The 25,583-nt window shown below is 34.6% G+C and overlaps 1 pseudogene; it reads left to right on the top strand.

Annotated features, from left to right (window-relative positions):
- The first annotated feature begins 10,556 nt into the window (after nt 1-10,556).
- Nucleotides 10,557-10,899, top strand: LOC123801061 (mth938 domain-containing protein pseudogene; annotated as a pseudogene).
- Nucleotides 10,900-25,583: the final 14,684 nt, after the last annotated feature.

Raw genomic sequence — 25,583 nt, forward strand, 5'->3', positions numbered from 1 at the left:
ATTTCTCTGGCATCAGTGAATTTTCAAAATCAAAACTTTCTAAACTTGGAGCTCTGGTGTCTCTTTCCCAGTCTTTTGACTGTGACTTCTGTAATTCTCTCCAAAAACTTCTTTATTTCTGATAGTTTGAGTGAGCAAACGGCATATGGTGGAGTAAGTAAAAAACTGCTCTCTTGTCAGTTTTGAATTCAATCAGGCTTAGACTAAGGGCTTACTTTTGACCTTCAACCTCCTTCTGAGACTTTGTGTTTATCACAAGATTAGCAAAATATACATAAGTATTAGTAATTTGGCCAAAAGGGCAATGTGGGGAAACAGGGGAAATCAATCGTTAGTAAAATTAAGGACGGAAATTTATTGTTACTTGAAATTCATTGCCAAGGACGGCTTTTTTCTTCTCTTCTTTATGAATATGTTCAGCAATAGTTGTCTCTCTAGCGTTGATGAGATAGGCCGTGAAATGGGCAGTTCTTCTAGGGGATGTGCCTCAGTTTTATTGATTGGAACTGAGCCAATTGTTTACTGGGACTGGGCTGACTTTTGCCAAAGTTTGCAGCCATACTTCCTAAAAGCCACACAGAATGACTGCATTTTCTTCAAAACTGGGTTGATATGCCATCAGGCAAGATCAATCTTTCAGCAATTCTGCTGTCAACCAAAAAAAAAAAAAAAGCTTGAAAATCTCCAGTTCCAGTTGTTATTAATGCCTCTATAAGACATTAGCTCACATGTAAGATGCTCTTTCAGTCATCCTATCCTGTTGTTATTGCCATATGCAGACTGTGTGTGTGTGTGTGTGTGTGTGTGTGTATGAGAGAGAGAGGGAGAGGAAGAAACACACCTTTTTCTTTTTCTTAATACTCTTAATTTTTTCTTCTTTCATTGCAGTAAATTTTAACAATAGAATGAATCCCAGGTGGACGTATTAAATTCCTGGTTCTGGAGTAGTTTAGGCTGGTCAACCCACACGAGCCTATTGGCATTCTTTCTCCTTACATGCTAAGACTCAAGTCATTCTACATCATCACCACTGACTGAATTTCCTTTATTCTATGTAAAACTTAATTTTATAGGAATAGATTATCAAAACAAAAGGGAGTTTTCCACCATTCCTCTATTTGTCCATACAGTAGCAACTTCTTTTTTCTCAAAAATTTCTATTCTACCAGATACTTGTTCAGAGCCAAGGAGTCAGTCAGGGTGTCTGCTTCTACTCAGTAACTTATCTTCTGGATAAGGACTTCTAAACTACAAAAATCCATCTAGTCATTGTAGTTGCTGAGGAATTCCAATCCTGTAAACCTCCTTTAAAGGTAACTCCAAATTCTTCCTTTCGGCCACCCTTCTATTCTGTCTTCCTTTATCGCTGCTCCTTGCCTTTCCCTCCAATCCTGCAGGATTATTGTATGACTGCATCAAGCACGACTTCAGTGATTGTTCTCCAGAGCCCCATGTGGGAAGAGCCATATTGTGATGTCACCTTGAATCTTCTCTGCAGTTTGACCATCTAATTATTTCCTGCTCCTCAAGGAATAATCAGGTTTATAAAATTATTTTTAACTAAAAAGTATTTCAAATACATAGAAAAACAGAAAAAAACATCAGATGCACTTGTATAAATTTTTCAAATTAGTACATAACAATGCAGGTACTCCTCTCTATAAGTTCTCTTCTCTTGCAATGGCCTATAGAACATTTTCTGATGGGATCGTGTTGTTATGGTCACACAATTTCACATGCAAAGTCTCACACTTGTTATTGAAACATTCATTTCTGAACCTTCCAAGCTTCCAAAACTATCACCAGAACCTCCATGAGCTGGCAAATGCATGTCTGGGATGAAAAAAAAGTGGTCAATAGTAGGTAAGTGAATGAGATAGAACCACATCTATCTCTCCCTACTTTCTCTCCCACTTCTCAGTACTATTTTTTTTAATTATCTTGTTTAATTATCATCACTATGCTATGTGTTATGTGACTGTATTATTCCCATCTTCAGAGGCATAAATCTAGACTTAGAGTGACTTGCTTAAGGTCTTGTACTATGAAGCATTTGGATAATAGCAAGTTTCAAATAGCATGTGACTGATTTGGGGGCCTGGGTTCATATGATATAACCCTACCACTGACATTTGCATACAATGTACTATTTGATTTTCACAGAATCTGTGTGGTATCATCAGCACTGTTTTATATATAAAGAAATGCAAGTCTGAAAGGTTAAGTGACTTGTTTAGGTTCACAACAAATTGGTAGTTGTATTTTGTTTCTAAATCTGTTCTATTTCTACTCAATCCATGCTGCCTGAGTTGGTAATGGGCCCATCAAGAAGTGGTTAAGCCCTGTTTAGTCCAGGTAAATAAATTCCATCAACTCAATATTACACCTCTGTTCATCCCACTTGAGTATGAGAATGAGCAGATGATGTTTTTTTTTTTCTCTTCTAGGTAAGATGATGTGGGGAAATGAGACTAGAAGAAACTTACCATACTGAAAGCAGAACACAATGCCTAGCAGAAAGCCTTTACACAAGGCTTCATTTAACAGATGGGAGGAAGAGTATTGATGAAAAGAAGGCAGAAGAAAGAGGAACTGTTTGGTACGTGTGGAGAAGATGATAGAAGAGGAGGAGAAACTTAAAGGGACTCAAAATAGTTAAGGGAGTCTACCAAATACTAGAGAGCACAGAAGTTGCTTTGACTTCAGCTCAATAAAGAATGGAAACTATACACTCAGAATAGAACTATCCTAAATTATTGCAAAGTTACCCGTTCCACTCTGCATTACAGAACAAATCTCTTTGTATATTTTATTCTATGTGAAAATGATTTTTTGATTGTAAAATTTTTTCAGGGTGCTTATTTTTAAAATATCTTCTTTATGACCTAGGAGTACTGTCTGGGCAAATCTTATGTCTAAAAAGAAAATCTGCATGGTAGGAGTGTACCTAGATCTCTGTAGATGCTTAATAAATGTTAACTAATGATGGCAATCCAACATTTGATCATATTTTGATGGTTGTTACATAATTTGGGATTTTGTTTTAACACTGTTCATGCTTCTGGTTGCTTATCAAAGGACCTTGTGAATAAAAGAACACTAAAAGATTAAAAGGGAAAAGCAACTAAGCACCAAACGTTATATGAAAAGTGTGGAACATATAAAAAAAGATCTGCACCCTAAGATTTTAGAGTACATTTACTTTTATTTTCCATTACACAAAAATATGTTAAAATAAACCACTTTCTTTTTAAAAAACACTAGAGTTTGAGCCAAATTATATCTATATACATATATATCAGAATAGAATATTATGATTCATTAGTTAGTGGATTCCAAGTAGGGTTTTTTTTTTCTTTTTACAGATTGTGTTTGCACTGCTTGTCATAAAATCAGAAATGATACAGCCAGACATGAAGAGAATGTGCTAAATTATTTTATTTGAATAGAAGATAAGACTTATTTAATTCTTTTTAAAATCAAAGACAGAATTAACATAGATTATGGAGTCTCAATTTGGTAATACTGCCTCTCCTTGTACATCCTACTAAAAGTATTGGCTAATTATATTTTACATGAAACAAGAACATAATTTTCAATGTTTTGACAAGCAACAAATTGCACATTAGTTAGTTGTAAATAAATTTATTAGAAACAGTTGTCCATGTTTGTAGATTCTCCTTTGAAAGAGTAAATTAATTTAAGGCTCATCATTCACAAGAAATGTATTATAATATCAAAGCAATAGTTATAAAAAACTAAAAAAAGAGACCAAAGCATACCTACTAAATAGCAGGAGAAATGTGATACTGCAACAAGATGAAAGAAGAAAGTATGTGAGGTCTATGATATCAGCATGGTGCCTTCTGGTAATGAGATTTCCAGTCATGATTCATTTGGCTCGATTATTCTGCTAATAATGTTATCTGTGCTATAATATAAACATAATATTGGTTTCCACTGAGAAATGTAAATTACAGATTGTTAAGCTTTTTTTTTCTTGAGGATTCTTCAATTGTCAATTAATTGGTGGAGATGTCAGCTTTTTTAGACTTCAACATGTAGTACTATGGTTCTTGAAGTGTATTCACAGAAATAGGTATATGGGGATTTGAATTTTTCTACACTAAGATTTGAATAACTTAATTGAACAGAGAATTTACCTGGTAATGATCAATTTACATGGGTAATTATTTAGCTTGTGCATACATGGCACAATTCAGTCATAAATATTATTTTCTGCATGTGAGAGGATAAGTCAAAACTTGTCTGATTTCCTTAACAATTAGTATTTTTTAAGTGCTTTCTAGTCACCAGAAATTGGGTGAATGATTTTACATGAACCTTTTTATTAAATCCTTCCAGTTACGATCAGAAGTAGGGTTAACGGCCTATGCTAAAAACCAGGAAACTGAGGCCAAATGAGGCAAAGTTAGGCAATCCAGTCAACTTCACACAAGATAGTACCTGTCTAAATTTCAAATTTCAAGGAATTGTGAAGAGATATCTTCATTGTAGTTTGGGTATCTCAGGAAGTAGGCTCTGGAACAGATCAGTAGGCAAGAAGTTAACTAGAAAGTGTTCATGAGATCACCACTTTTGGAAGAGAAATTAAGAAAGCAGGGCTCTCCATTGGGGTGCTCAGTTGGCTCAGTCAGTAGAGGATGTGACTCTGGATCTTGGGGTTGTGAGTTCAAGCCCCATGTTAGGTGTAGAAATCACTTAAAAATAAAATTTTAAAAGAAAATTAGGGCTAAGATGTACGCACCAGAAAACAACCTCATCACATCCAGATAGATTTAAAAAAATGTCTGTTTTAAAGTTCAGGGGCGCCTGGGTGGCTCAGTTGGTTAAGGGGCTGACTCTTACAGTCTACTTGTCCCTCTCCCTCTGTGCCTTTGCCGCTCGTGCACTCTCTCTCTCTCTCTCTTGCTCTCTCAAGTAAATAAGTAAAATCTTTTAAAAAATAAATAAAGCTCTTCTACTGGTGAAGCTCTGATTCATAGTAGACTAATATGTAACAAGATGAAAGTAGATCTGTGAAAATATTACCATACTGTTGTCATGGTTGGAAGGTAATTTCTCAATTGTATATTATTCTAAGTTCAGACTTTAAAATGGAGACAATGGCTTTCACGTATTAAAAAAGTAATAGCTTGCTATAGGCAGCAAGATCTAGTAGAATTCTATCTTCAAAACTATAAATTATGTAAGTTGAACTAACTACAATTTCACTATATTTCTTGCTGTTCCTTTCTTGTTTATAAAACAATAACAATAATAAAAAATGTCTTTGGATCACATGTCTGCATTTATACTTATGGATTTTATATAAATATAGAACATTAATAAAGACAAATATTACTCTAATTGCACAGGATATTAAAGGAAATGTAAGTTGCATTTTTAAATATAGAGGTAAACTTTTTATAATAGCCAAACTACTATTCAAGCTGAAAGGAGAAATGTACATACAAAAGATAGGATATATATGTATATGTGTATTTATCATCTTTTTCAAAGGAAATGTGTGATAGTAAGGAATATAAATATATGTAATATTAAACTCTATGATATGATGCATATTTTAGAAATAGCCTTAGAGGCAGGTGAATGAGAACAGAGATTATTTTATAATAGGTTATAATAGGTTATAATGGGAAATTCCAATAATAAAAAATTGTCCTACCTACTTGCTATTTCCAGGTCAAAATACTGTATGCCTTTTGGAAAAAGGCTAGGAAAAAAAAATCTACCTATAGCCATGAGACCAGATTTTTCAAGTAGAACATGGGGTTTGCAAACTTAAAAATATGTTTGAAAACAACAAGATATTATTTTAAAGCAGAATAATGTTTTATAAATATAGAGATCAATATAAAGTCGTTAAAATATTAATAAAAAGAAAAATATTAATAAGTTCTTGCATTAATATATATTCTACAGATTTTATCTTTGTCTCAGAACCAACACTGTGCAATAAAATTTTCTGGCTATACTAGCCTCAATGTAATTTACTTTCAATTTTAATTTAAAAATCTATGTGTGGCGTGTGGCTACTGTGTTGGACAACACATGTATAGCCCTTTTCTAAGACAAATGTAGACATTTTAATTGCAATGGAAACAGCAAAGGGACTCATATACCCAAGAAACTATCAAGTCAGTAAGACATCGCAGATCCCAGGTTAGCTATAAAGATCTAAAGGACATGGAAAGGGCTCACCAAGCGTACTTTAGGAAGACAGTGCAAGAAATGGTGTTATGACCTTTTCTGACCACTAAGAGGCACTAATCTGATAACACGTAAGGAACACAAAGAAAAACCACTCTATAAAATAAACACGCCTGGTTAAAGGGTCCTGACAGTAACAAAACAAGAATAAAGATAAGTATTGCCTGTTTGACCACTCCCTCTTTATGTTTAGGTGAATAGTGTCAGTGAGCCAGAAATAAAGGCCTTAAGTAGGATGTGTGTTCTCAGACAAGCAATCCTCCTACAATATTTCTGCTTTGAATGCTTGTCATGAATGTGATAGGCAGGAAGCCATGGCAACTAGAAATATATGAAAGGCATCAGAGAGCAAAGCTAAGCCACTCTGCTATGACAAATACTATATTTGCATTTTCCTGATTTACCTAAATTAAAGCTTTCAAATCCATTCGTGTAGACTTCTTTTTAATTAATACTTCTTTTTGAAAGATAAGCGCACCCCCTAGAAGACTGAGGGAGAAATTAGAGGGAAAAAAAGGAAAAAAAAACCCCACATACACTAATTAGTCTTGCATAATATTCTGTTTTCATAAATAATTTTTAAAGCAAAATAAAATTTTGAACAAATACAATTCCAGTTGATTTTATTTATTTTCCAATAGTAATGCATATTGTACACAAAACCTTATGTATATTAATAAAAAAACATTTAAATGTCTATTAACTATAGTTTGAAATTGCATTAGTTATTTCTGCATAATTAAACAAATGCTTGATTGACCTTAAACTTCAGACTTAAAAAACTAAAACTAAGAAAGGAAATAAATCAAAGATGTAGAATTTCACAGAAAAGTTTCTCCTCTCTCTCTAGTTCTTTTTTTCTCCTATACCTAATTCAAGGCAATATCTTGCTCCCTTCAACCCTTATTTTAGATGAAGCTAATTTCTGATATAATAGTAGCCCAAATCAGCTTTTTTTGTAAAGATTATGTTCTATATTCCATGTTAATGAGCACTTTGGAGACTCAGTTTACAACTGAAGTAAATAACAGCACACAAATTAAAAAATACAATATTTGCTCCAAATATAAAAGTGTTGGGTCCTTGGTACGAAGAAAGTTGACCCCAGATTTTGCATCTTCTCCTGACTGGAGGACCGTTCGACCCTGCTCATTTTTAATTGCAAGTTTGCTTGTTTTTGTCAGAAATAATACAAATGAGTTTCTGATAAAGAACCTCAGTCTATGATCCAGCAGCATCTTAGGAAAGCTTTACCTGAAAAGAAGCACAGATATTATCTCGGTTGCACGGGGCAAATATACCAGAGTGATTGAGCATGGGAGCTCAGAATTCAGTTTGCATGGGTCCAATTTCAGTACACTTTCTTTAGTTATACTAGCTTGCCCTTTATATAATGGAGGTTGTAATCACAACCACCGTATAAAGTTGCAAAAGGAAAATCACTTAACAAATGGTCTGGCACACAGAAAACCCTTGATAAATGTTAGCTGGTATCTTTATCATCATCATTATCATCATTGTAATCATCCTCATCTTCATCAAAGCAATTTTTAGCCACCTTAGTTCAGGAAAAGGGTCTTGTTGGCCATCTCAGCTCTTTTCAGTAACTTAGCAGTGTACAAGTAGAAAGAATTTCATTTATATAAGTACTTTTACAAAAACTTTACAAACATTCATTACTAAGGTTTTTCTAAGTTTTAATTATAATTTTAAAGATTTGTTTACTTTGGGAGAGAGAGAGAGAGGGAGAGAAAGAGAGTGGGGTGAGGGGCAGGTGGAAAGAATCTCAAGCAGACTCCCTGCTGAACACAGAGCCTGATTCAGGGCTGGATCTCATGACCCCGAGATCATGACCTAAGCCAAAATCAAGGGTCAGTTACTCAAAGGACTGAGCCACCCAGACACCCCTAAGTTTTAATTATTTTTATTAGGATAGCATCAATTTAACAGTCGAGGTCCCAATTATCCAAACAGCCTGTGGTCCAAATTTCTTTCTTATTTCCCTGAATTAGCTTAGTATAAATATTTTTAGCACCTGTAATAGATTTTCCATTCTAGTGTTGGAGGTTATCCTGGAACTTCAAAATAGTTCTTTGGCAAAATTTGGCAGGCTTACATCCTATCATTGTTCTCCGAAAACTAGTACCATGGAGGACAAAATGTCTTCTCAAGGGTACAATGAAATGTTTCCTCAGAAAGCGTTGGAGGTTAATGAATCAACGTGAGTTAAAAGAAAAAAAAAGTTCTTTGTAAAATCAAGAGAAGAGCAAAGCAGTTCAAAGTTCAGCCTTTGGAGCCAGACTGGATTGACTCCCCTTTTTACTGGGTGTACATATCAGTCAAGATAGGGTATGTGTGACTGTGGTAACAACACATGTGCTAAATTTTTCTTGGTTTAAGATAACTAAGTTTACCTCTCATTCATACCTCATTTATCTTTATTGGTCTTCCATGTCTTCCTCATACCTGACCAGGCTTTCACTTGATATATCTTCCATGATCATAGCAGGTGAAAGAGAACTTGGTGAATTTCACACTAATTCTGAAAGCTTATGCCCCGAAATGACAGGTACTTCTACCTGGATAAGGCAAATTACATCACCATATCTGGATTTCACAAGAAGGAGAGATATAATTTTTCTAAAGAGAGAGACTCAAGGGTTAATGAAATAATACGATAGTCCATTCTATTGGGTGACTATGTAGCAATAAGTAAAATTTTTATTTCTTGAGTTTTCCTAGCAGGAAAGTAGGAATCGTGAAACCTATCTCATAGTGTTGCTGTGGGGACCAAATAAGATAGTACTTTTAAAGCACTTCAGAGATTTTGAGGCACATGACAAGTGGTTAATTAGTGGTTTTTAGTTACTTAGATCCCATATGAGAAAACTCGTAATTTAAAAACCATGGTTTCTAAAAATAATGTTTTAATAATTAGTTTACAAGTGATAACTCATATTAATAGTATTATTTTTGAGGCAGAACAGGTAGTATTATTTTCATTGGACAAATGAGACATTTGGTTAAAGTTGATCAAATCATGGTTCAAATATAGCTCTTCTGACTACATACTGCAACATGTAAAAGATGGGCAGACCAAAACTGAGAAGAGAGCTAACGAACTGTCTACCCAGAAAAATGTTTATATGCAAAATTTTGCATAAATCTCAAAAATTTACTGACTCTCTGAGGTTAAGAACCCCAGTTCTAGAAATTGCTTCTTTCTGATGGAAGCTTAGCCTTAATTAGAAAGTTCTTATTTTAATATACGTTGTCAAGTCTTTAAAAGGAGAATAGAAATACTTTCCATTATTTTTCAAAACTATTTGAACACAAAATCATAAATTCATGGACTATCTAATTGGAGTAGCTTCATTAACTGGGGTGGGCCTAATCCTACATTCAAAGTCTAGTTCTATGACCTTATCAGTGGCTGCTACAACTTACCTGTATGGTTCTATCAGTAATCTTCAAAAAGAGTTTTCTAATACTTCAGTTCTGATATTTAGCTATGGAAATGGAGGATTCTTAATTTCATTGAAAATAAACTATGCCTATTACATACTTATTGTAGTAGGTAGTGGCCAGACTTACACAATACCAATACTTTCTTCCTCCTAGCCAGGTGTGGAATCTTTATTTCTATCTTTGAATATGAGCTGGCCTTGCTTTAACTTAAAAAAAAATGTGGCAAAAATGATGGTTTTAAGGCCATATGTGCCTAGCTTTTCAGAGGCCCAGAAGCTTGCCTTACTGTGTTTTCTGGGCAAACGAGGCCTCTTGTAAGAAAGACCTCCCTGAGACCACAGTGCCATAAAGAAGCCCCAAACTGACCTGTGGAGAGGGAGGCCCTGTGGAAGAACACTGAGGTGCCAGATGCATGTGAAGCTATCTTGGATCTTTAATGCAGACTGGCCACCTACTTTATGCAGCAAGTGAGTGACCTCAGCTGGTGCCTCGTGGAGAAAAGCCATCCAGCAGAGCCCAGTCAACTCATAAAATTGTCTGAAATAATAAACTGATATTGTTTCAAGCCCTTAACTTTTGGAGTGACTTGTTATGCAACAGTAGATAATTGAAACATCTATTAAATATATACAGTTTAAAAGATTTTTATGTGGATTTGTTATTTAAACAAAATGAAATGAAAAGCTTATTTTGGTTGTTCAGTAAGGTAGTTGATTTATTTCATGTTGTTATCAGTGTATGTATTATGGGTAGGCAAGTTCTTTTTAAAGCTATATAAAGAGAGGTAAACCGCAGAGCCCTTTGGAATCTCAACTCCTGTAAAGAGAGGGCATTGCAGTTCAGTTAAGCTCTTCATGTCCTCCCCTAAAATTGCTTCCCTGTATGGGGGCAAATGAAAGTACAAGGCTCTACAAAAACCGTCAGTACTGCAAAGTGTGGCCAGGGGGAAGTCGGGCTTGGGATTGGAGAGATATAGGAACTGAGCATTCTCCTTATATGCAGCCTGCAGATGTGGAGGAAGTTGTCAAGAAGGGCATGCAGATCCTTGTGATTGGCTGAGGGATGAGTGAGGCCTTGAAGGTGCCTCCAACAACTGCAAAGTGCCTGGAGAAACAAGGCATTGATGTGCGGGTCCTGCAGACAGAGCAGTCATTCAAGGGCATCAGCATGGGAGGGGTCTTCCATTCCACCTGCTGATGGGGACTTAGAGTAAAACTGCTAAGCAATGATAAAAAAAATAATAAAGCTATATAAAGAATGATTTTTTAGTTTTTACATAGTTGACTTAAATGTTTTAAAATATTCCTGCTATTAAATGAAACCTGGAAAATATGCTCTTTTTTAAAGAAACAGAGTAAAAGAATGGCTTTTGTATCTTTAACTCATAATTAGAAATATGTCACTCATTTATTCCAAATCCTTCTGTGTCTCTTTAGCTTGAATTCTAGGCAGATTCTCTCACATTTCCTTATATGGATTCCTTTTATTCTAGCAATGTGATTACTTCTATTTTCTTTCTTCTTTCATTTTTCTTTTTTTTTTTTTAAAGATTATTTATTTTAGAGAGACAGTGAGAAAGAGAGAGAGAGAAAGAGAGTGTGTGCAAGAGATAGTGTGAGCGGGGTTGGGGTGCAGAGGGGGAGGGAGAGGGACAAGCAGACTCCATGCTGAACATGGAGCCCAATCCAGTGCTGGATCTCACCACCCTGAGATCATGACCTGAGCCAAAATCAAGAGCCTGGTATTTAACCCACTGAGCCACCCAGGCACCCCAATACTTTCATTTTTCTATGTTTTCTCGTAACTCCCTTCTCTTCCATTCTTGGCTCTCTTAAATATTTCTACTTATTCTGAAAAATTGTACTTAGGTTCAACTCTATCTGTGAAGCTTTTGTGTGATATCACCCATCAAGAAATTAATTACTCCATTATCTGTACTTGTATCGTTATCTATTAGCATGTAACAACATTACCACAAACATAGTGGTTTGAAAAAATACACATGTATTGTCTCACAGTTTCTGTAAATCTGGAATTTGGGTACAGCTAAGCTGAATTCTTTGCTTTGGGATCACACAAAGCTGAAATTAAGATATTAACCATAGGTGCGCCTGGGTGGCTCAGTCATTAAGCATCTGCCTTCGGCTCAGGGCGTGATCCTGGTGTTCTGGGATTGAGCCCCACATCAGGCTCCTCTGCTGGGAGCCTGCTTCTTCCTCTCCCACTCCCCCTGCTTGTGTTCCCTCTCTCGCTGGCTGTCTCTCTCTCTCTCTTTCTGTTAAATAAATTTAAAAAAAAGATATTAACCATAGCTACAACCTCATCTGTTGCTAGTCTGGGGAAAGATCTGCTTCTAAGGTCATGCGACTGTTGGTAGTATTCAGTTCCTCTTAGGCTGTCGGGCTGAACCTTGGTTTCTTAACTGTTTTGTCCAGAAGTTACTCTCATTTGTTTACTATGTGGCCCTTTCCTAGGCAAGCTCACAACACATCACCTTGCTTCCTCAAAGACATCAAGAAAAAAAGTCTCATCTAAACAGATAATTACAATCTTATGTAGCGTTACCACTGAACTGATATCTGTCACCATTAGAGACTAAATATTTGTATCCCTCCCACCACTAATTCATATGTTGATGTATAACCCCCAGTGTGATGGTATCTGAGATGGTGCCACTAATAAGTAATTAAAGTTAAATGAAGTCATAATGGCAGAGCTCTGATTCCATAGGATTAGCTTCCTTATAAGAAGAGAAAATCAGAGAGCTTGCTCCCATCGTCCCTCTGTGCACATGTACTGGAGAAAGGCCATGTGAGTATGTAGCAAGAAGAAGGCCATCTACGAGCCAGGAAGAGAATCCTCACCAGAAACCAAATGGGCCGGAATCTTGATCATGGACTTGTCAGCCTCTAAAAATGTAAGAAATAAATTTCGTCATTTAATTCATCCAGTCTTTGGCATTTTGTTATAGTAGCCCACACAGACTAATTACCTTTACCATATTATTTTGTTTAGAACCAAGTCTGAGGTCCTACCCATACTCAAAGAGAGGGGATCTACAGAGGTGTGAATACCAGCAGGTGAAGACCATGAAGGCTACATTAGAGTCTGTATACCAGTCTTCTTTTTTACTTTGTATTACTCTATTATGTATGCCTGCATCCAGCTTTAGGACCAATGGTAATCGTTAGAACTATTAATATATATTCCCACAGTGCTTCTTAAAACATGATAGATTTGTGCTTTCTGGCCCTGTTTAGAGTTAGTCATGGTCATGTGACTTTCTCTGACCAGTGAAATGTGAGTGGAAGGTATTGTGTTATTTCTGAATGGAAGATTTAAAAGCTGGGAAATGATTGACGTTGTTCCTTTCCCTTTGCCTTGGTGATCATGTAACCATACCACAAAATGGATCTGTCAGCTTGGATCCTTGAGCCACTTCAGTGAGCAAGCAGAGTCTCACCTCTAAATTCTATTGGACATGTGGTATGAACAAAGAAGTAATTTTTATTGGGTTGAGCTAATAAAATGTTAGAGATGTTTGTTAATCTACATAAATCAGGTTATTCTGATACAGAATTTTGTACATGCTTTTTATTCATACATGTCTATGGAAAATTTGAAGCTCGGTGGGGACAGGAATTACCTCTGCTTTGCTTACTCCTTTATACTCAGTTTCTAGCAAGTATTTGACATATGCTCGGAACTCCACCAATATTTATTAAATGAATGATTTAGTAAATAAATGCATCTGACTCTATTTCACTAATTCCTTTATACATTCCTTTATCCATTTTTCTGGAATGTAGTAGAGTAATATTAAATATGTCCACCAATAAGTTATACATACATCTGTTCTGGCATGTAAATTATTAAAGACTTATCTTGAGAAGCTTGTAATTGTTTGATAAGGCTGGATGAAAATTTAAGCAGGTGAAGATAAGCTACTTTTTTCACTTATTAGCTTATCATGACCTTGGTCAATTTAACTTCTGGAAGGCTCATTTTTCTCACATATTAAACAGAAAAAGTAATATTAAATACGCCATTTGATTGATATAAGAATTAGATGAGATAATACTTTGCACGTACTTTATGAACTGCCAAGTCCCAAGCAAATGTAAAGTAACATAAACCAACTTTTTAAACTTTCTGCAGAAAACAACTGCCTCCTGAGTTTAAGTATTTTTATTACCATTGTCCTAACAGCTATGAATTTTCTGTCATCTTTTCTTGTTGCTGAATGGAAGACACAAATAATAGACACTAAAAGTGTTTGTCCCCAAATTTTGAAGATCTGGAGGTAAAATTTTAAGAAAATGTATACAGAAAACAAAATATGACAAGATAATTATACGCACTCTAATACTACCTTCAAAAATATGTCAGGAAAAAAATGAGCTTAGGAGAATATGCCTATAAGTTCAAAGAGGTAGTTATTTTAATGCTATATTTTGAAGACATTGTATAGAAATAGCTCATTTGTGAGAAAACGCAATCCCTCTTATACTACAAAGGTTACAGAATCTTTACACAGTGTTGTAACAAAAAGTGGTTTTATTTCTTAGAGCTCCAAAGGACTGGTTTTGTTTTCTTCCTGATTACTCTAAAACTCATAAAAAATGTTAACATATCCCTTTCTAACTATCCTATATTTTCAAAGTTACAAACAAAAACCAATTTTATGTTTGTTTCAGGGACTAGATAAATTATCCATGCCTTACAAAAGAATTTCAAAATAGATTACTGAATCAGTTGCTGATGTGAGAAAACTGCATATAGAAAGTTTTATTTTGATATATTTTCATTATATCTAAGTAACAAAAACTGCTTAAGGATACAACCTACCATTTCATACTGTCAGGAATTTTGAGAGGCCATTGTGACAAGTTCTCAATAGCTTTCTCTAAAATGTGTTAAGGAAATTCAACCTGGGCAAATTCTAATGAGCCATATTCTAAATTATATATTTGATCCATACATTTATATTTGATTCACAAGTGTGAGCTTAGTAGCTATGTGCCTGGTTTTTTTTTAAACATAGTTATATAATATATTGTTTCTCATATATCGGTTAAAGATGAAAATATAGTATCTTCATCATATTGGAATAGTTCTCGGATTCCTTGTTTACCCTTTAGGGTACTACAAAATAACTATAATACATGCACACAGAGAAGGTAAGGAATATTTAAAGGAAAGTGCAGTAAATCACTTGTGTGGTAACCAACACCAGGCTGAGCTTACATAATTTTACGTAGCAAGTTTAAAGATATCAAACTTCCTCAAAGTTTCAGTCAGTCCAATTCCCTGTGATTTTGTGCTTTCACAGTAGCAAAAATTATACTGATTTTAAGATAGATGTCTCAACAAAACATAAGCGAAAGACTTCAAAACAGCAAGTTGAGGAGTAAGCACACTTATTTCTGTTTTGTTACCATCTGTGTGATTTGGGGGAAAAACATTTCTGGACTTTTAATTACAAATCAGAGAGGTTATTCATGCTTCTAATGATCCACTCCTTTCCATTAATGATCCACTGCCTTCAAATTCTCTCAATATTTTGGTAATTACGAACCACAGAAAGTTTCGTGGTTGTATATGCAAGAGGGACATTGTCAGATAACTACATCTAGTCTGATCACTGTTTGTTATGATGGAAGGCGGTACATGACATGGGTGTGACGGAGGAGATTAGAAAGGCAGAGATCATGGAAATGGAGGAAGAAGTCACTGTTAAGTCAGAGTCTGGGGAAAAGAATTATCTTTGGAGACTGACAAAACTGGCCTCAAACAGCACCATGAGTTTCAATAGTTAACTGTTTCACCTCTTTCAGCTTTATTTCCCTGATCTTAAAAGTCAGTAAGATGGTCTCTCATGGTGTTGTATTGAGGGTTTCACAGTACGAAAAATGTATGCATGTCCTTACATGTATTGTATATGGGCAGAAGATGTTGCCTGTAAGCACACATTATTTTTGTGTTGCTGTGTAGACATTAAACATTTTAATTAGGTTACTATTTGGTAAAACATGGCAAATGACAAAGGGAGCCATTTATTTATGTCATGATCCCAATACTTTTTATTTTGAACATCTGAACTACTTTCAAGTGTTGCAGGTACCATAGAAGCTACAAAAACAACTCTCTATAAATCATGGAAACTGTCTCTAGGAAAGTGGTACTTTATCTGAGAGTCAAAAGTAATTAGGGTCTTGAATTAGATTGTTAAATAGTAAATTATCTCTAGATTAACTATAAAGGGGTTTAGCAACCTTAAAGAATGGGATAATTGTAGTTGCAAGTGACTTGAGATACATAGACTCATTGAGCAGTAATGATGATAATTGAAATAATTATTATTTTATATACTGCTTCATTAGCTACAGTTCGACATCTAAAAGAGATACTTGAAGGATGAAAGATGGAAGTGGATAGTGGCACTGAGGTTATGTCAAAATTTAGCCTTCATACCTTTCATTATTCCATTCTCCCAGACACTGATCACTCTTCAGGGCTGACATTTCCATGCAATTCATACACTATTCTATTCTTAAGATTTATTTATTAGGGGCCTTGCATGAAACCACATAAATTTGGTCTCTTTAGAAGCCAGTCAGATTGAGGAGAGCAGTTAAAGGGATAAATGTCATGTAGTAAGTTTTAGAAGGTATTGTCCCTGAGAAGAAATAATTTTTAAATTTATGGTTATAACTATGCTTTCCACTCAAGGTTAAGTTTTCTCTCCCTCTCACCTCTGTAAGTTCAGTGATATTTTACAAATATTTGCTGATCTAAAGTACTGTCCATGAGCATGGTTTGGAGTGATCGTCTACCTGATCCGTCTCCCCACCCCACAAAGCATTTGCTTTCTTATTTCCTTAACTGAAGGTTGTGGAAACTGTAAGTGCTCCTTAGTTTCAAAAACTAAATACTCGAGTGGAAAGTGAGGCTCAAGAAAATCTTCGTTGCTGTTTTTGACTGGGGCAATGTATAGCAGGTGATGTGTATCTATAGTCACCATTTTTATACGTTTTATCTACTCTCCACCAAATCCAAACTGGCCAGTACCGGGTTTCTAGAAGGAATGCTTAAACAAAAATCAAAGTAAAACGAAAGACACTTGTAGGAATAAGGACCAGCATATTTAAAGCTCTATATGCTTTATGGAACTCTTAGTATAGCTTGTATAAAGATATTATGCATCATGGAAAAAGAGTGAATATGGGGCCAGGGAAATCTTTTTGGAATAATCGATCTTCTGTAAGTACAATGATTTTTTTTTGTTATTTTGTTATTTTAGAAGTTGAAATTTATTTTCCCTTTCCTAAATAAGCAAAATTGATTATTTAGTACCTACAAACAGCAAAGTTTTATGTATTTATACACTGTGGGGTTCTTATTTTTAATTAAATTCATGAATGTTATATGTATTCGCCTTTATTGTAATTTTTGGAGGGCACGTGGCTTTGCATGTTTTCTCAGAATTGTATTAATATTAGTCAATTGAACAGACTTAATGTTCTTCTTAAAGCATAATTCTTATTCCAAGTAATCATCAAATGACAACAGTTTTATTTTCTTTTTAGAATGCATATTTATGATGATAGCTGGCTGAAATGTGAAAGTTTTTCATAATCTTTAAATAGATAATTCTTGCTCTATTTTTATATTTTATTAGATCATTTCATAAATTATAATAAGAATAATTAGAGAAGGTTCTAACTTAAACATACAAAGCTAGAAAATTCAGTCAGACTTGTCAGTGCTTTCTAAGTCACACGATGTGTTAATTAGGATCGGTTGAGTAAGAGTGTACTAACTGAATTTACTTGCATAAACATTGCACTATTTCACTGACATATAAAGAGAAAAAGAATCAAAAAAAGAAAGACCTCATTTAGGTGGATTTTTTTTTTTCTTTTGAGAGAGAGAGAGAGACAGAGTGTGGTGGGGGAGGGGAAAAAGGGCAGAGGGAGAGGGAGAGAGAGAGAGAGATTCTTAAGCAGGCTCCACAGCCAGCGCAGAGTCTGATGTGGGGCTTCATATCACAGCCCTGAGATCATTTCCTGAGCAGAAATCAAGAGTCAGATGCTTAACTGACTGAGCTACCCTGGCACCCAGAAATGTACTTTTTGTATTCACTGAAATACTGTTATTCATAACCAATCATTTTCTTGATGTAGCCATATATACTTACATTTGGCAAATTAGGTCATTTGGGAAATTATAGTCTTGTTGGTTTAGTAAATTAGCAGTATTTCAATCAAACTGACTTTCAATTAATTCCCATTCTAAAAGGATTTATTTAATAAAACAACTATCTAATTTCTGTGTTATAAGATTCTGCCTTTGCCCTCTCAATGACTGGATATTAGTATTAGCACATCATAGAACTTTATTTAAACTCTTTGAAACCGTTTTAAAAGCCCCAATAGAACTGATGCATGCTACTTCCAGAAATTCTCATTATGTCTGGAAAGGTTATTAAAAACAATTTTATTTTCAAAAAGAAAAACACATGTATCATTTTGTATAAATCACTGGGAAAATTAATTAGGAGTCAAATAGAAATATATCCCACATTTTTATTATCCAACAATGAGTAACTTGAGACAATATTATACTTTTGGAGAATTTTTATTTAATCTCTGCATTTTTATCCACATAAGGTCCATTTATTTTATAATACATTTTAAACATGTCTTAGTAATTTTATTTTAAGATTGGTGACTGTAATAGTACAGTGTTACCCCAAGCACAATTTTTTTTTTTTATGGTTCAGTTCTTTGCATACAACTTCATGGATTGTAGTAATTTATACCCCCAAAGCTTTGGGAAGTGGGACGTTCCTTTATAATCATTTAATGGCAGAACTGGGTAAAATTTGAGAAGATTGGGTAAAATTTGAGAAGATTGGTACTCTACTCTCTGTATGATTCCTTAGTGTACAGATATATGACAATGTTTTCTTGAATGCCAAGCCTCATTATTGATGGTCTTTGAGTAATTACTAGAATTATTATTTGTATCATATAATTCAGGACTTTATTCTCAAACTTCCTTGTGCTATTTTGTTTTGAAAATATCTGAAGTTATTGGAGTAAGCAATTTAGCCATAGAAACCATGGCTTGTATATTTTCTCAGGAGCCCAGAGTTCCTTACTCATTACCTAGATATATAATACTTATGCTGCATAATATAAGTGACTGATAGACTCTGAAGATAGAGGACAAAAGACAAGGTTATAGCATATAAATCAACATGTTCCACATTAGAGACTCTTGGAATTATAATCATATGAGATACTTCATCAAAACTGTATTCTGTGGCCTACCGATTTTGGAAAATGTTCCATAAAAGATGTCTAATTCAAAGATTATTAGTGGATAGACTGGAGGTGTGGAGTATTGCTGTTATTAGGAAAACTATACACCTTCCATTAATCTAGCATTTCCTAAACTTGTTTGTTCATTGAGCTTCTTTTTCATGTAATTTCTAATCATAGTAGAAAGGTTCTGCAGAACATCTTCTCAAAAATACTAATAAACTTATGAAGTATTTCATCTTTACTTTTTTTCCCTTTTTCCTTAGAGCCAAATTAAAAAAAAAAAAAAACACCTCTTTTTCATGCGTGATACTCTCCCTTTGCTCCTGCTATTGAAACTCCCTCTTTTCAGGGGCAGGGCATTGGTACTGTTTTCTCCACTCCACCCCTTATACCTTCAATATCTCCATCTCTATTGGCTTCTTCCATTTAGTCTACAAACATATGTAAGTCCTCTAATTTTGAAAAAAAACCTATTGGGCCTGTTTCTTCCAGTTTAATTCACTCTTTTATTTCCCACACAAAATTTTTTAAGGACGAGTCTAGAATTATCATCACCAATTTCTTGCCTTTTAGTGTGCTCTTCACATTTATATGATTTGGATTCTTAAAAATGTTTTGCCAGGATGACTAATGATCTTCAATTGTCAGGTTTTAAGGGTTCCCTGAATTTACTTTCTCCTGGTAACTGAGAGACCTCTTTTCTAAGTCTTCTCCAAGCTTTGAGGTAACTCATTTCCCCCTCTCTACAAACTATTTTTCATGGTTCTTTCTTCAGTTCTCCACTCTTCTTGCTCTAGATTATTCACTTATTTTCTCTCATCCACATCTATGAAGATTCCCTTCATCAATCAGCTGCTTTTCTCTAGTTCTGACTTTGTCCTCTCAGAGACAGATCTGCACTTACATATTGGCTTCACTTTAGAGCACATGGTTTTCTATGGCAAACTGTCCACACCAAACTACATCTCTTCTTCTCAAAACTATTTCACCTTTTTACTTTCTAAGTAATAGTATTATTAATTTATCAATCTAAGTAACTACGAACCTTCTTTAAATCTGTCTTCTTCCTTATTTTCTACAGATACTGTCATTTTCTTAAAATCCATGAAGTGGCTTTAATCACTCTCCTTGCTCCATAACAGTGGAGCAGTTAGTCAGTCAACAAGTACTTACTAGGTATCTGTATGTACTTGCCACTGTGATAGTTTAGATGCTTACCATCTTTTGCCTGGAGTACGAAATGGCTTCCCATTAAGGAGGCTTACTAAGGTTTCCTGCTTCCTGCATCTTTACATTTTAATTCATTCTATAAAATATTTCCAGAATTATTTCTCTAATTTTTTTCTAAAACATAAGCCTGATTCCATAAATTTCTTATATATAATACAGTACAATTGGAATTATCAAAATGATAAAGTCAAAATCCTTAGTACATCAAACATATCCTTTTATAAGCTGCCTTTCTAAAGTTTTGCCACATTCCTTCATGTTCCATGTTTTAACCACATAGCAATATTTCCCACATACATTATAGGTTTCTCTCTCTCTCTTTTTCCTATGTTATCTCTTCCTTCTGGAAAAATCTCCTTTTCCTCTTCCAGATGACTCAATACTACTCATCGATCAAACATGTGCTTATATTTTACCACTTCTAAGAAGACTTCTCTAAACTTCCTTTTCACCAGGAATAATAAATTACTTCTTTCTTAATAACTTATAGCTCTTAGGACATACTATTTTTGGTCACTATATATGTAACAGAATTATTCAAATATTTTATTGATTAGGCTATCTTCAGAAGAAAGAACTATAGCTTACTGTTTGTAAAACCAACAATTATTTCTGGACTTGACACTTGTAGATATAAAGATTTGTCAGAATTTTTAAAATAAAAATTAATATTTTAAATGTTCTCTTTTTAAATCCAAAAGACATCTTCTGTTCTATGGACTATATGAGAAAAAAGCTAACATCTGCTCTTTTTTTGTGTGTTTGCACTTCTATGTAAAGTGCTCTTTATTTCAGTTCATTTTTTAGTTTTTAAAAATTAACTCAAAATGGATTACAGATGCAAAACTATAAAATTCCTAGAAGACAACATAAGAGAGAATCTAGATGACTTGGACATTGAGATGACTTTTTAGATACAACATCAAAAGCATGATCTGTAAAAGAAATGATAATCTACATTTCATTAAGATTAAAACTTCCTCTCTGGGAAGACTGGAAGAAAATACTTGCAAAAGACACATCTGATAAAGGACTGCTATCCAAAATATACAAAGACATCTTAAAACTCAACAATAAGAGAATAACCCAATTAAAAAACTGGCCAAAGACCTTAACAGACACCTCACCAAAGATGATATACAGATTGTATAAGAGCATGTGAAAAGATGCCCCATGTCATGTATTACCTAGAAATATGTGAATTAAAACAACAAAGAGATACCACTAAACATGTATCAGAATGACCAAAATCTGGAATACTGACAACACCAAATATGGGTGACAATACGGAGCAACAGGAACTTTTATTCATTGCTGGTGGAGATGCAAAATAGTACGGCCACCGAAGACAATTTGTTGGTTTCTTACAATTCAGTCTTACAATCACACTCAATGGTATTTAACCAAAGGAATTGAAAAATTATCTATTCAAAAATGCACAGAGATGTTTATAGCAGTTTTATTTATTACCAAAACATGAAAATAACCCAGATGTCCCTCAGCAGGTAAATAGATAAACTGTGGTACATCCAGACAATGGACTATTATTATTCAGTGCTAATAGAGAAATGAGCTGTGTCAAATCATGAAAAGACGTGGGGGATCCTTGAAATACATATTACTAAGTAAAAGACATACTTTATGACGACGCTTTAGATTTTGAAGAGCTTTTATATACCTTATAAGTGATAGAGGACCCATAAAAGTCCATAAAACAAACAAATACAAGTAAAAATATTTCACCAAGTTTTCAGAGAGATAGTATGAAGTCATACATTTGATTCCTTATCTGGAGCAACTAGTACATACAGAGCGCTTGAGTTGGGGAGGCAGGTCTAATACTAAGTGTTTCCACGTTCAAACATGGTCATTTTAAAAGTCAGTATTGTAAGTGTCCTAGGTTGGGCTTCCCAAAAGCAGACCCTGAGGCAAGCATTCCTGTGCAAAAGATTTATTAAGGAAGTGATCCCAGCCAAATCCAATGGGAGTAGAGGAAGTAGGACAGAGATAGAGAAGAAGCCAAGGAAGAAGACATGGGTGTAATTTCAGGATATACCTTACACAGCACAGCTTAAGCCTGATCCTTCAGAGAAATTTTAACATGTAAATTAGGCCTTGGAGTTTGTCTCAACCAAAGGCCAGTAAACTGGGTTTTCATATTACTACACTCATCAGCTCTTAGCTCAGGGCTGCTACAATTGTGCTTGTGGGGTGATGACTTGTATTTTCCAGGTGATGGACCAGGTTCTGAGGGACCCAGATCAGGTCTCTAAAGAGTCACAGCTAAGCCATAGGAAGCAAAAGCAAAATTACACAAAAGCTCAAGGAATTGAATACAGAAATGCTACAATGGATCTGAAAGGGTCTGTGTGGAACCACAAGTGTCTATTAGAGAACAATGCCATTTGCATTTATAGGTGGGAATCTAAGACATTGAGAGAATAGTGATTTCCTCACAACCATAGCCTCGTAAGTAATGGGCCAGGTATTAAAGCATGAGTCTTCTGAGTCCTCCGTTTTTTTCACGCTACCTAAAAGTATACTTTTTAGGTATTTGACTATGTGATTTATGCCCATATGTAGGAAGAAAGTGCTGTGCATATTAATTAAGCACACTATTAAGACCAAAAGCTCTATACATTAAACTCAAAGAGGAATGTCACCATGTCAGCCATTAACAAATAAACAAAAATTCTAACATAAGGCTTGAATTCTCTGGACTGAGAACTTAGTTTCAGAAACCACTCATTATCTCCCTGGGTTTGTGAGTGTCTCTGTCCTCAAACTTTTTTTCCTCCCAGAATTTCTGGTTTTCACATGGTGTTCTGATTCTCATAATTAGATGTTTCCTAATCACATATTCCCAACATAGAGAAGATATGAGGTTAATGAAGTTTTTAATATATTGTGAATGGGAAATTTAGGTGATATACTTTTGTTACTAGGTAAGATTTATATACATTTTTTTTAATCTAGTGGGTAAAATATTTACTTTATTCCCAAGGTAAACTGAGTCTTTAACAGATTTGGCATTGTACAAATTTATTTAAACAGCTTCCCCTACTCCCTCAAACATAAAATCTTAAAAAGTTTTAAATGGCTCCATTTGATATAGAACATTTGCTGATTATATTGTCTATTTTCTCATATCCTGTCCCTAGAAAACTATAATTTTAATATTTGCTATTTGCTCCAGGTATGATGTTAAATTTATTGTTTCATATAGTTTCTGACATAGTTAGGCTACGCTGTTTTGTCTCTTTCTTTCACAAACCTTCATGAATTCTGCTACCACTCATTCATTTTGGTTGCATTATTATCTGGAGAACGAGGCAGGAGTGATTTACAGGGTGAATGAAGGCCCAGGCTTGTGGCCTTCTTCACAGTTTTCCTGTGCCTGCTATGTGTGTGTATATATAGATCACCCTGACACTTTCTCCAAGGCTAGGCATTTGTTTATTAACACCCTGTTTAGAATCTCTCTGTGATGGTTCTGCAGCAAGACTCAATTAATTAGATTTTTTTTAGACTATTAGCATAAAAAATGATATTGGAAATTTGCTACTGCTTTTTAATGTCCTTAAAATTGTTCCCTGTTTGTATGGGCAGGTGGAACAAAGATGAGTAAGTTAATTGTCATGCAGCTAAATTTAGTTCATGTTGCTTTTGTAAACCTAATAATTCATCATATTTGGTGTTCTACTTGCATTTGAAATGTAAAGCCCTCTGATATCTAATAGTTGTGAAATATTTTTGCTGCTTCCAAAGTGGGATTTTAGTTATAACCATTAATTACTTAAGAGATCAATGAAAAGAAAAGTTATTTGGAAACATCTTTATGTACATAATCTTCTCACTTTACAAACATAAGAAATATGAAAGAGTAATTTTGGTCTAATTTAAAATAATCTGAATGAAAATAATTGTTCCTTTCACAGATACCTTAAATTATTTATTTATTTAGGATCAAAAGCATTGATATGAGATGAATGTAAAAATTTAAGCATTACATTCCCGCTGGATGTCCAAATACAGATTTAACGGTTGCTCCAAATGAATACTAAATTAATAGATTCCTTTAATTTAAAAGAATAAATTTAAATTATTAGTAATCTTTTGACTTGTAGCCATTAACCGTGTTAACAGCACTGACTATATCTTAGTGTATACTAGGCCAGTCTACTTAATTTCTCCAAGTAAAATATTCAGTGATAAGTATAAGGCAAACAGAAATAGTTGGAGTCCTTTGTTGGGATATCTTTTTTTTTTTTTTTAAAGATTTTATTTATTTATTTGACAGAGATAGAGACAGCCAGTGAGAGAGGGAACACAAGCAGGGGGAGCAGGAGAGGAAGAAGCAGGCTCATAGCTGAGGAGCCTGATGGGGGCTCGATCCCATAACGCTGGGATCACGCCCCGAGCCGAAGGAAGACGCTTAACCGCTGTGCCACCCAGGCGCCCCAGGATATCTTTTGTTTTTTGTATACAAGATATTGAACTAAGAAAAAGAAAGAGGTAACTAGTAAACGTAATTATATACTTAACCTCGTAGTATTTTGCTCTCTCCTGGTCTATTTTATCCAATATCTTTTAATGATTTGTCAAAAAAAAAATCTGATTTCTAAAGGCAACTCTGTCTACTATAGCAGCAATTTGCAAATTTTATGAATAATGATCACTTTGGAAGCTTGTTAAAAATAGAGTTTGCTAGGCCATACACCCCCCCCCTCCCCAGTTCTTATTTAGTAGTTGGGGACAGTCCCAGAGATCTGTATTACTAACAATCACTCTAAGCCTTACTATTGTAGGTGACCCAGAAATTAAACACTAGGATAGAGACTGATAAAAAATCAAAATTCTGTATTTATTGTCACGTGAAAATTGAGTTTTTGGCTTGTAGATCCTATGTAGAAGAAGCAGCTACGGAGGAAATAGGTGATAAGTAGAGTGGTCTGTCAATCTTTACCCTATGCCACAGGTATTTAGAGAGTTTTTGACCTTTCAAACCATCACCATGACCTTATGTCATGTTTCAGGTTCTCTGTGATATAGACAAGTGACCATTCCTTCTTCTAAATGTTGTCTTATTTATATCCATTTTTTTTCTTACTCTGTTGTTGTGAATGCTGGATTAGCCATTTAGTAGGTATGGCTGGCAGAATAATGTCACTCTAAAGATGTCCACACCTAATCATCTGAATCTGTGAATAGATTATGTTTCACAGCAAAATAGAATGTGTAGATGTAATTAAGGTTAAAGACCTTGAGATGGTAAGATGATCACTGATTATCCAAGAAGGCTCAATTTCTCAGGATTCC

The sequence above is a fragment of the Ursus americanus genome, chromosome 10 (genome assembly GCF_024610735.1).
Source record: "Ursus americanus isolate L20-20 chromosome 10, mUrsAme1.1.p, whole genome shotgun sequence".
Lineage (NCBI taxonomy): Eukaryota > Metazoa > Chordata > Mammalia > Carnivora > Ursidae > Ursus > Ursus americanus.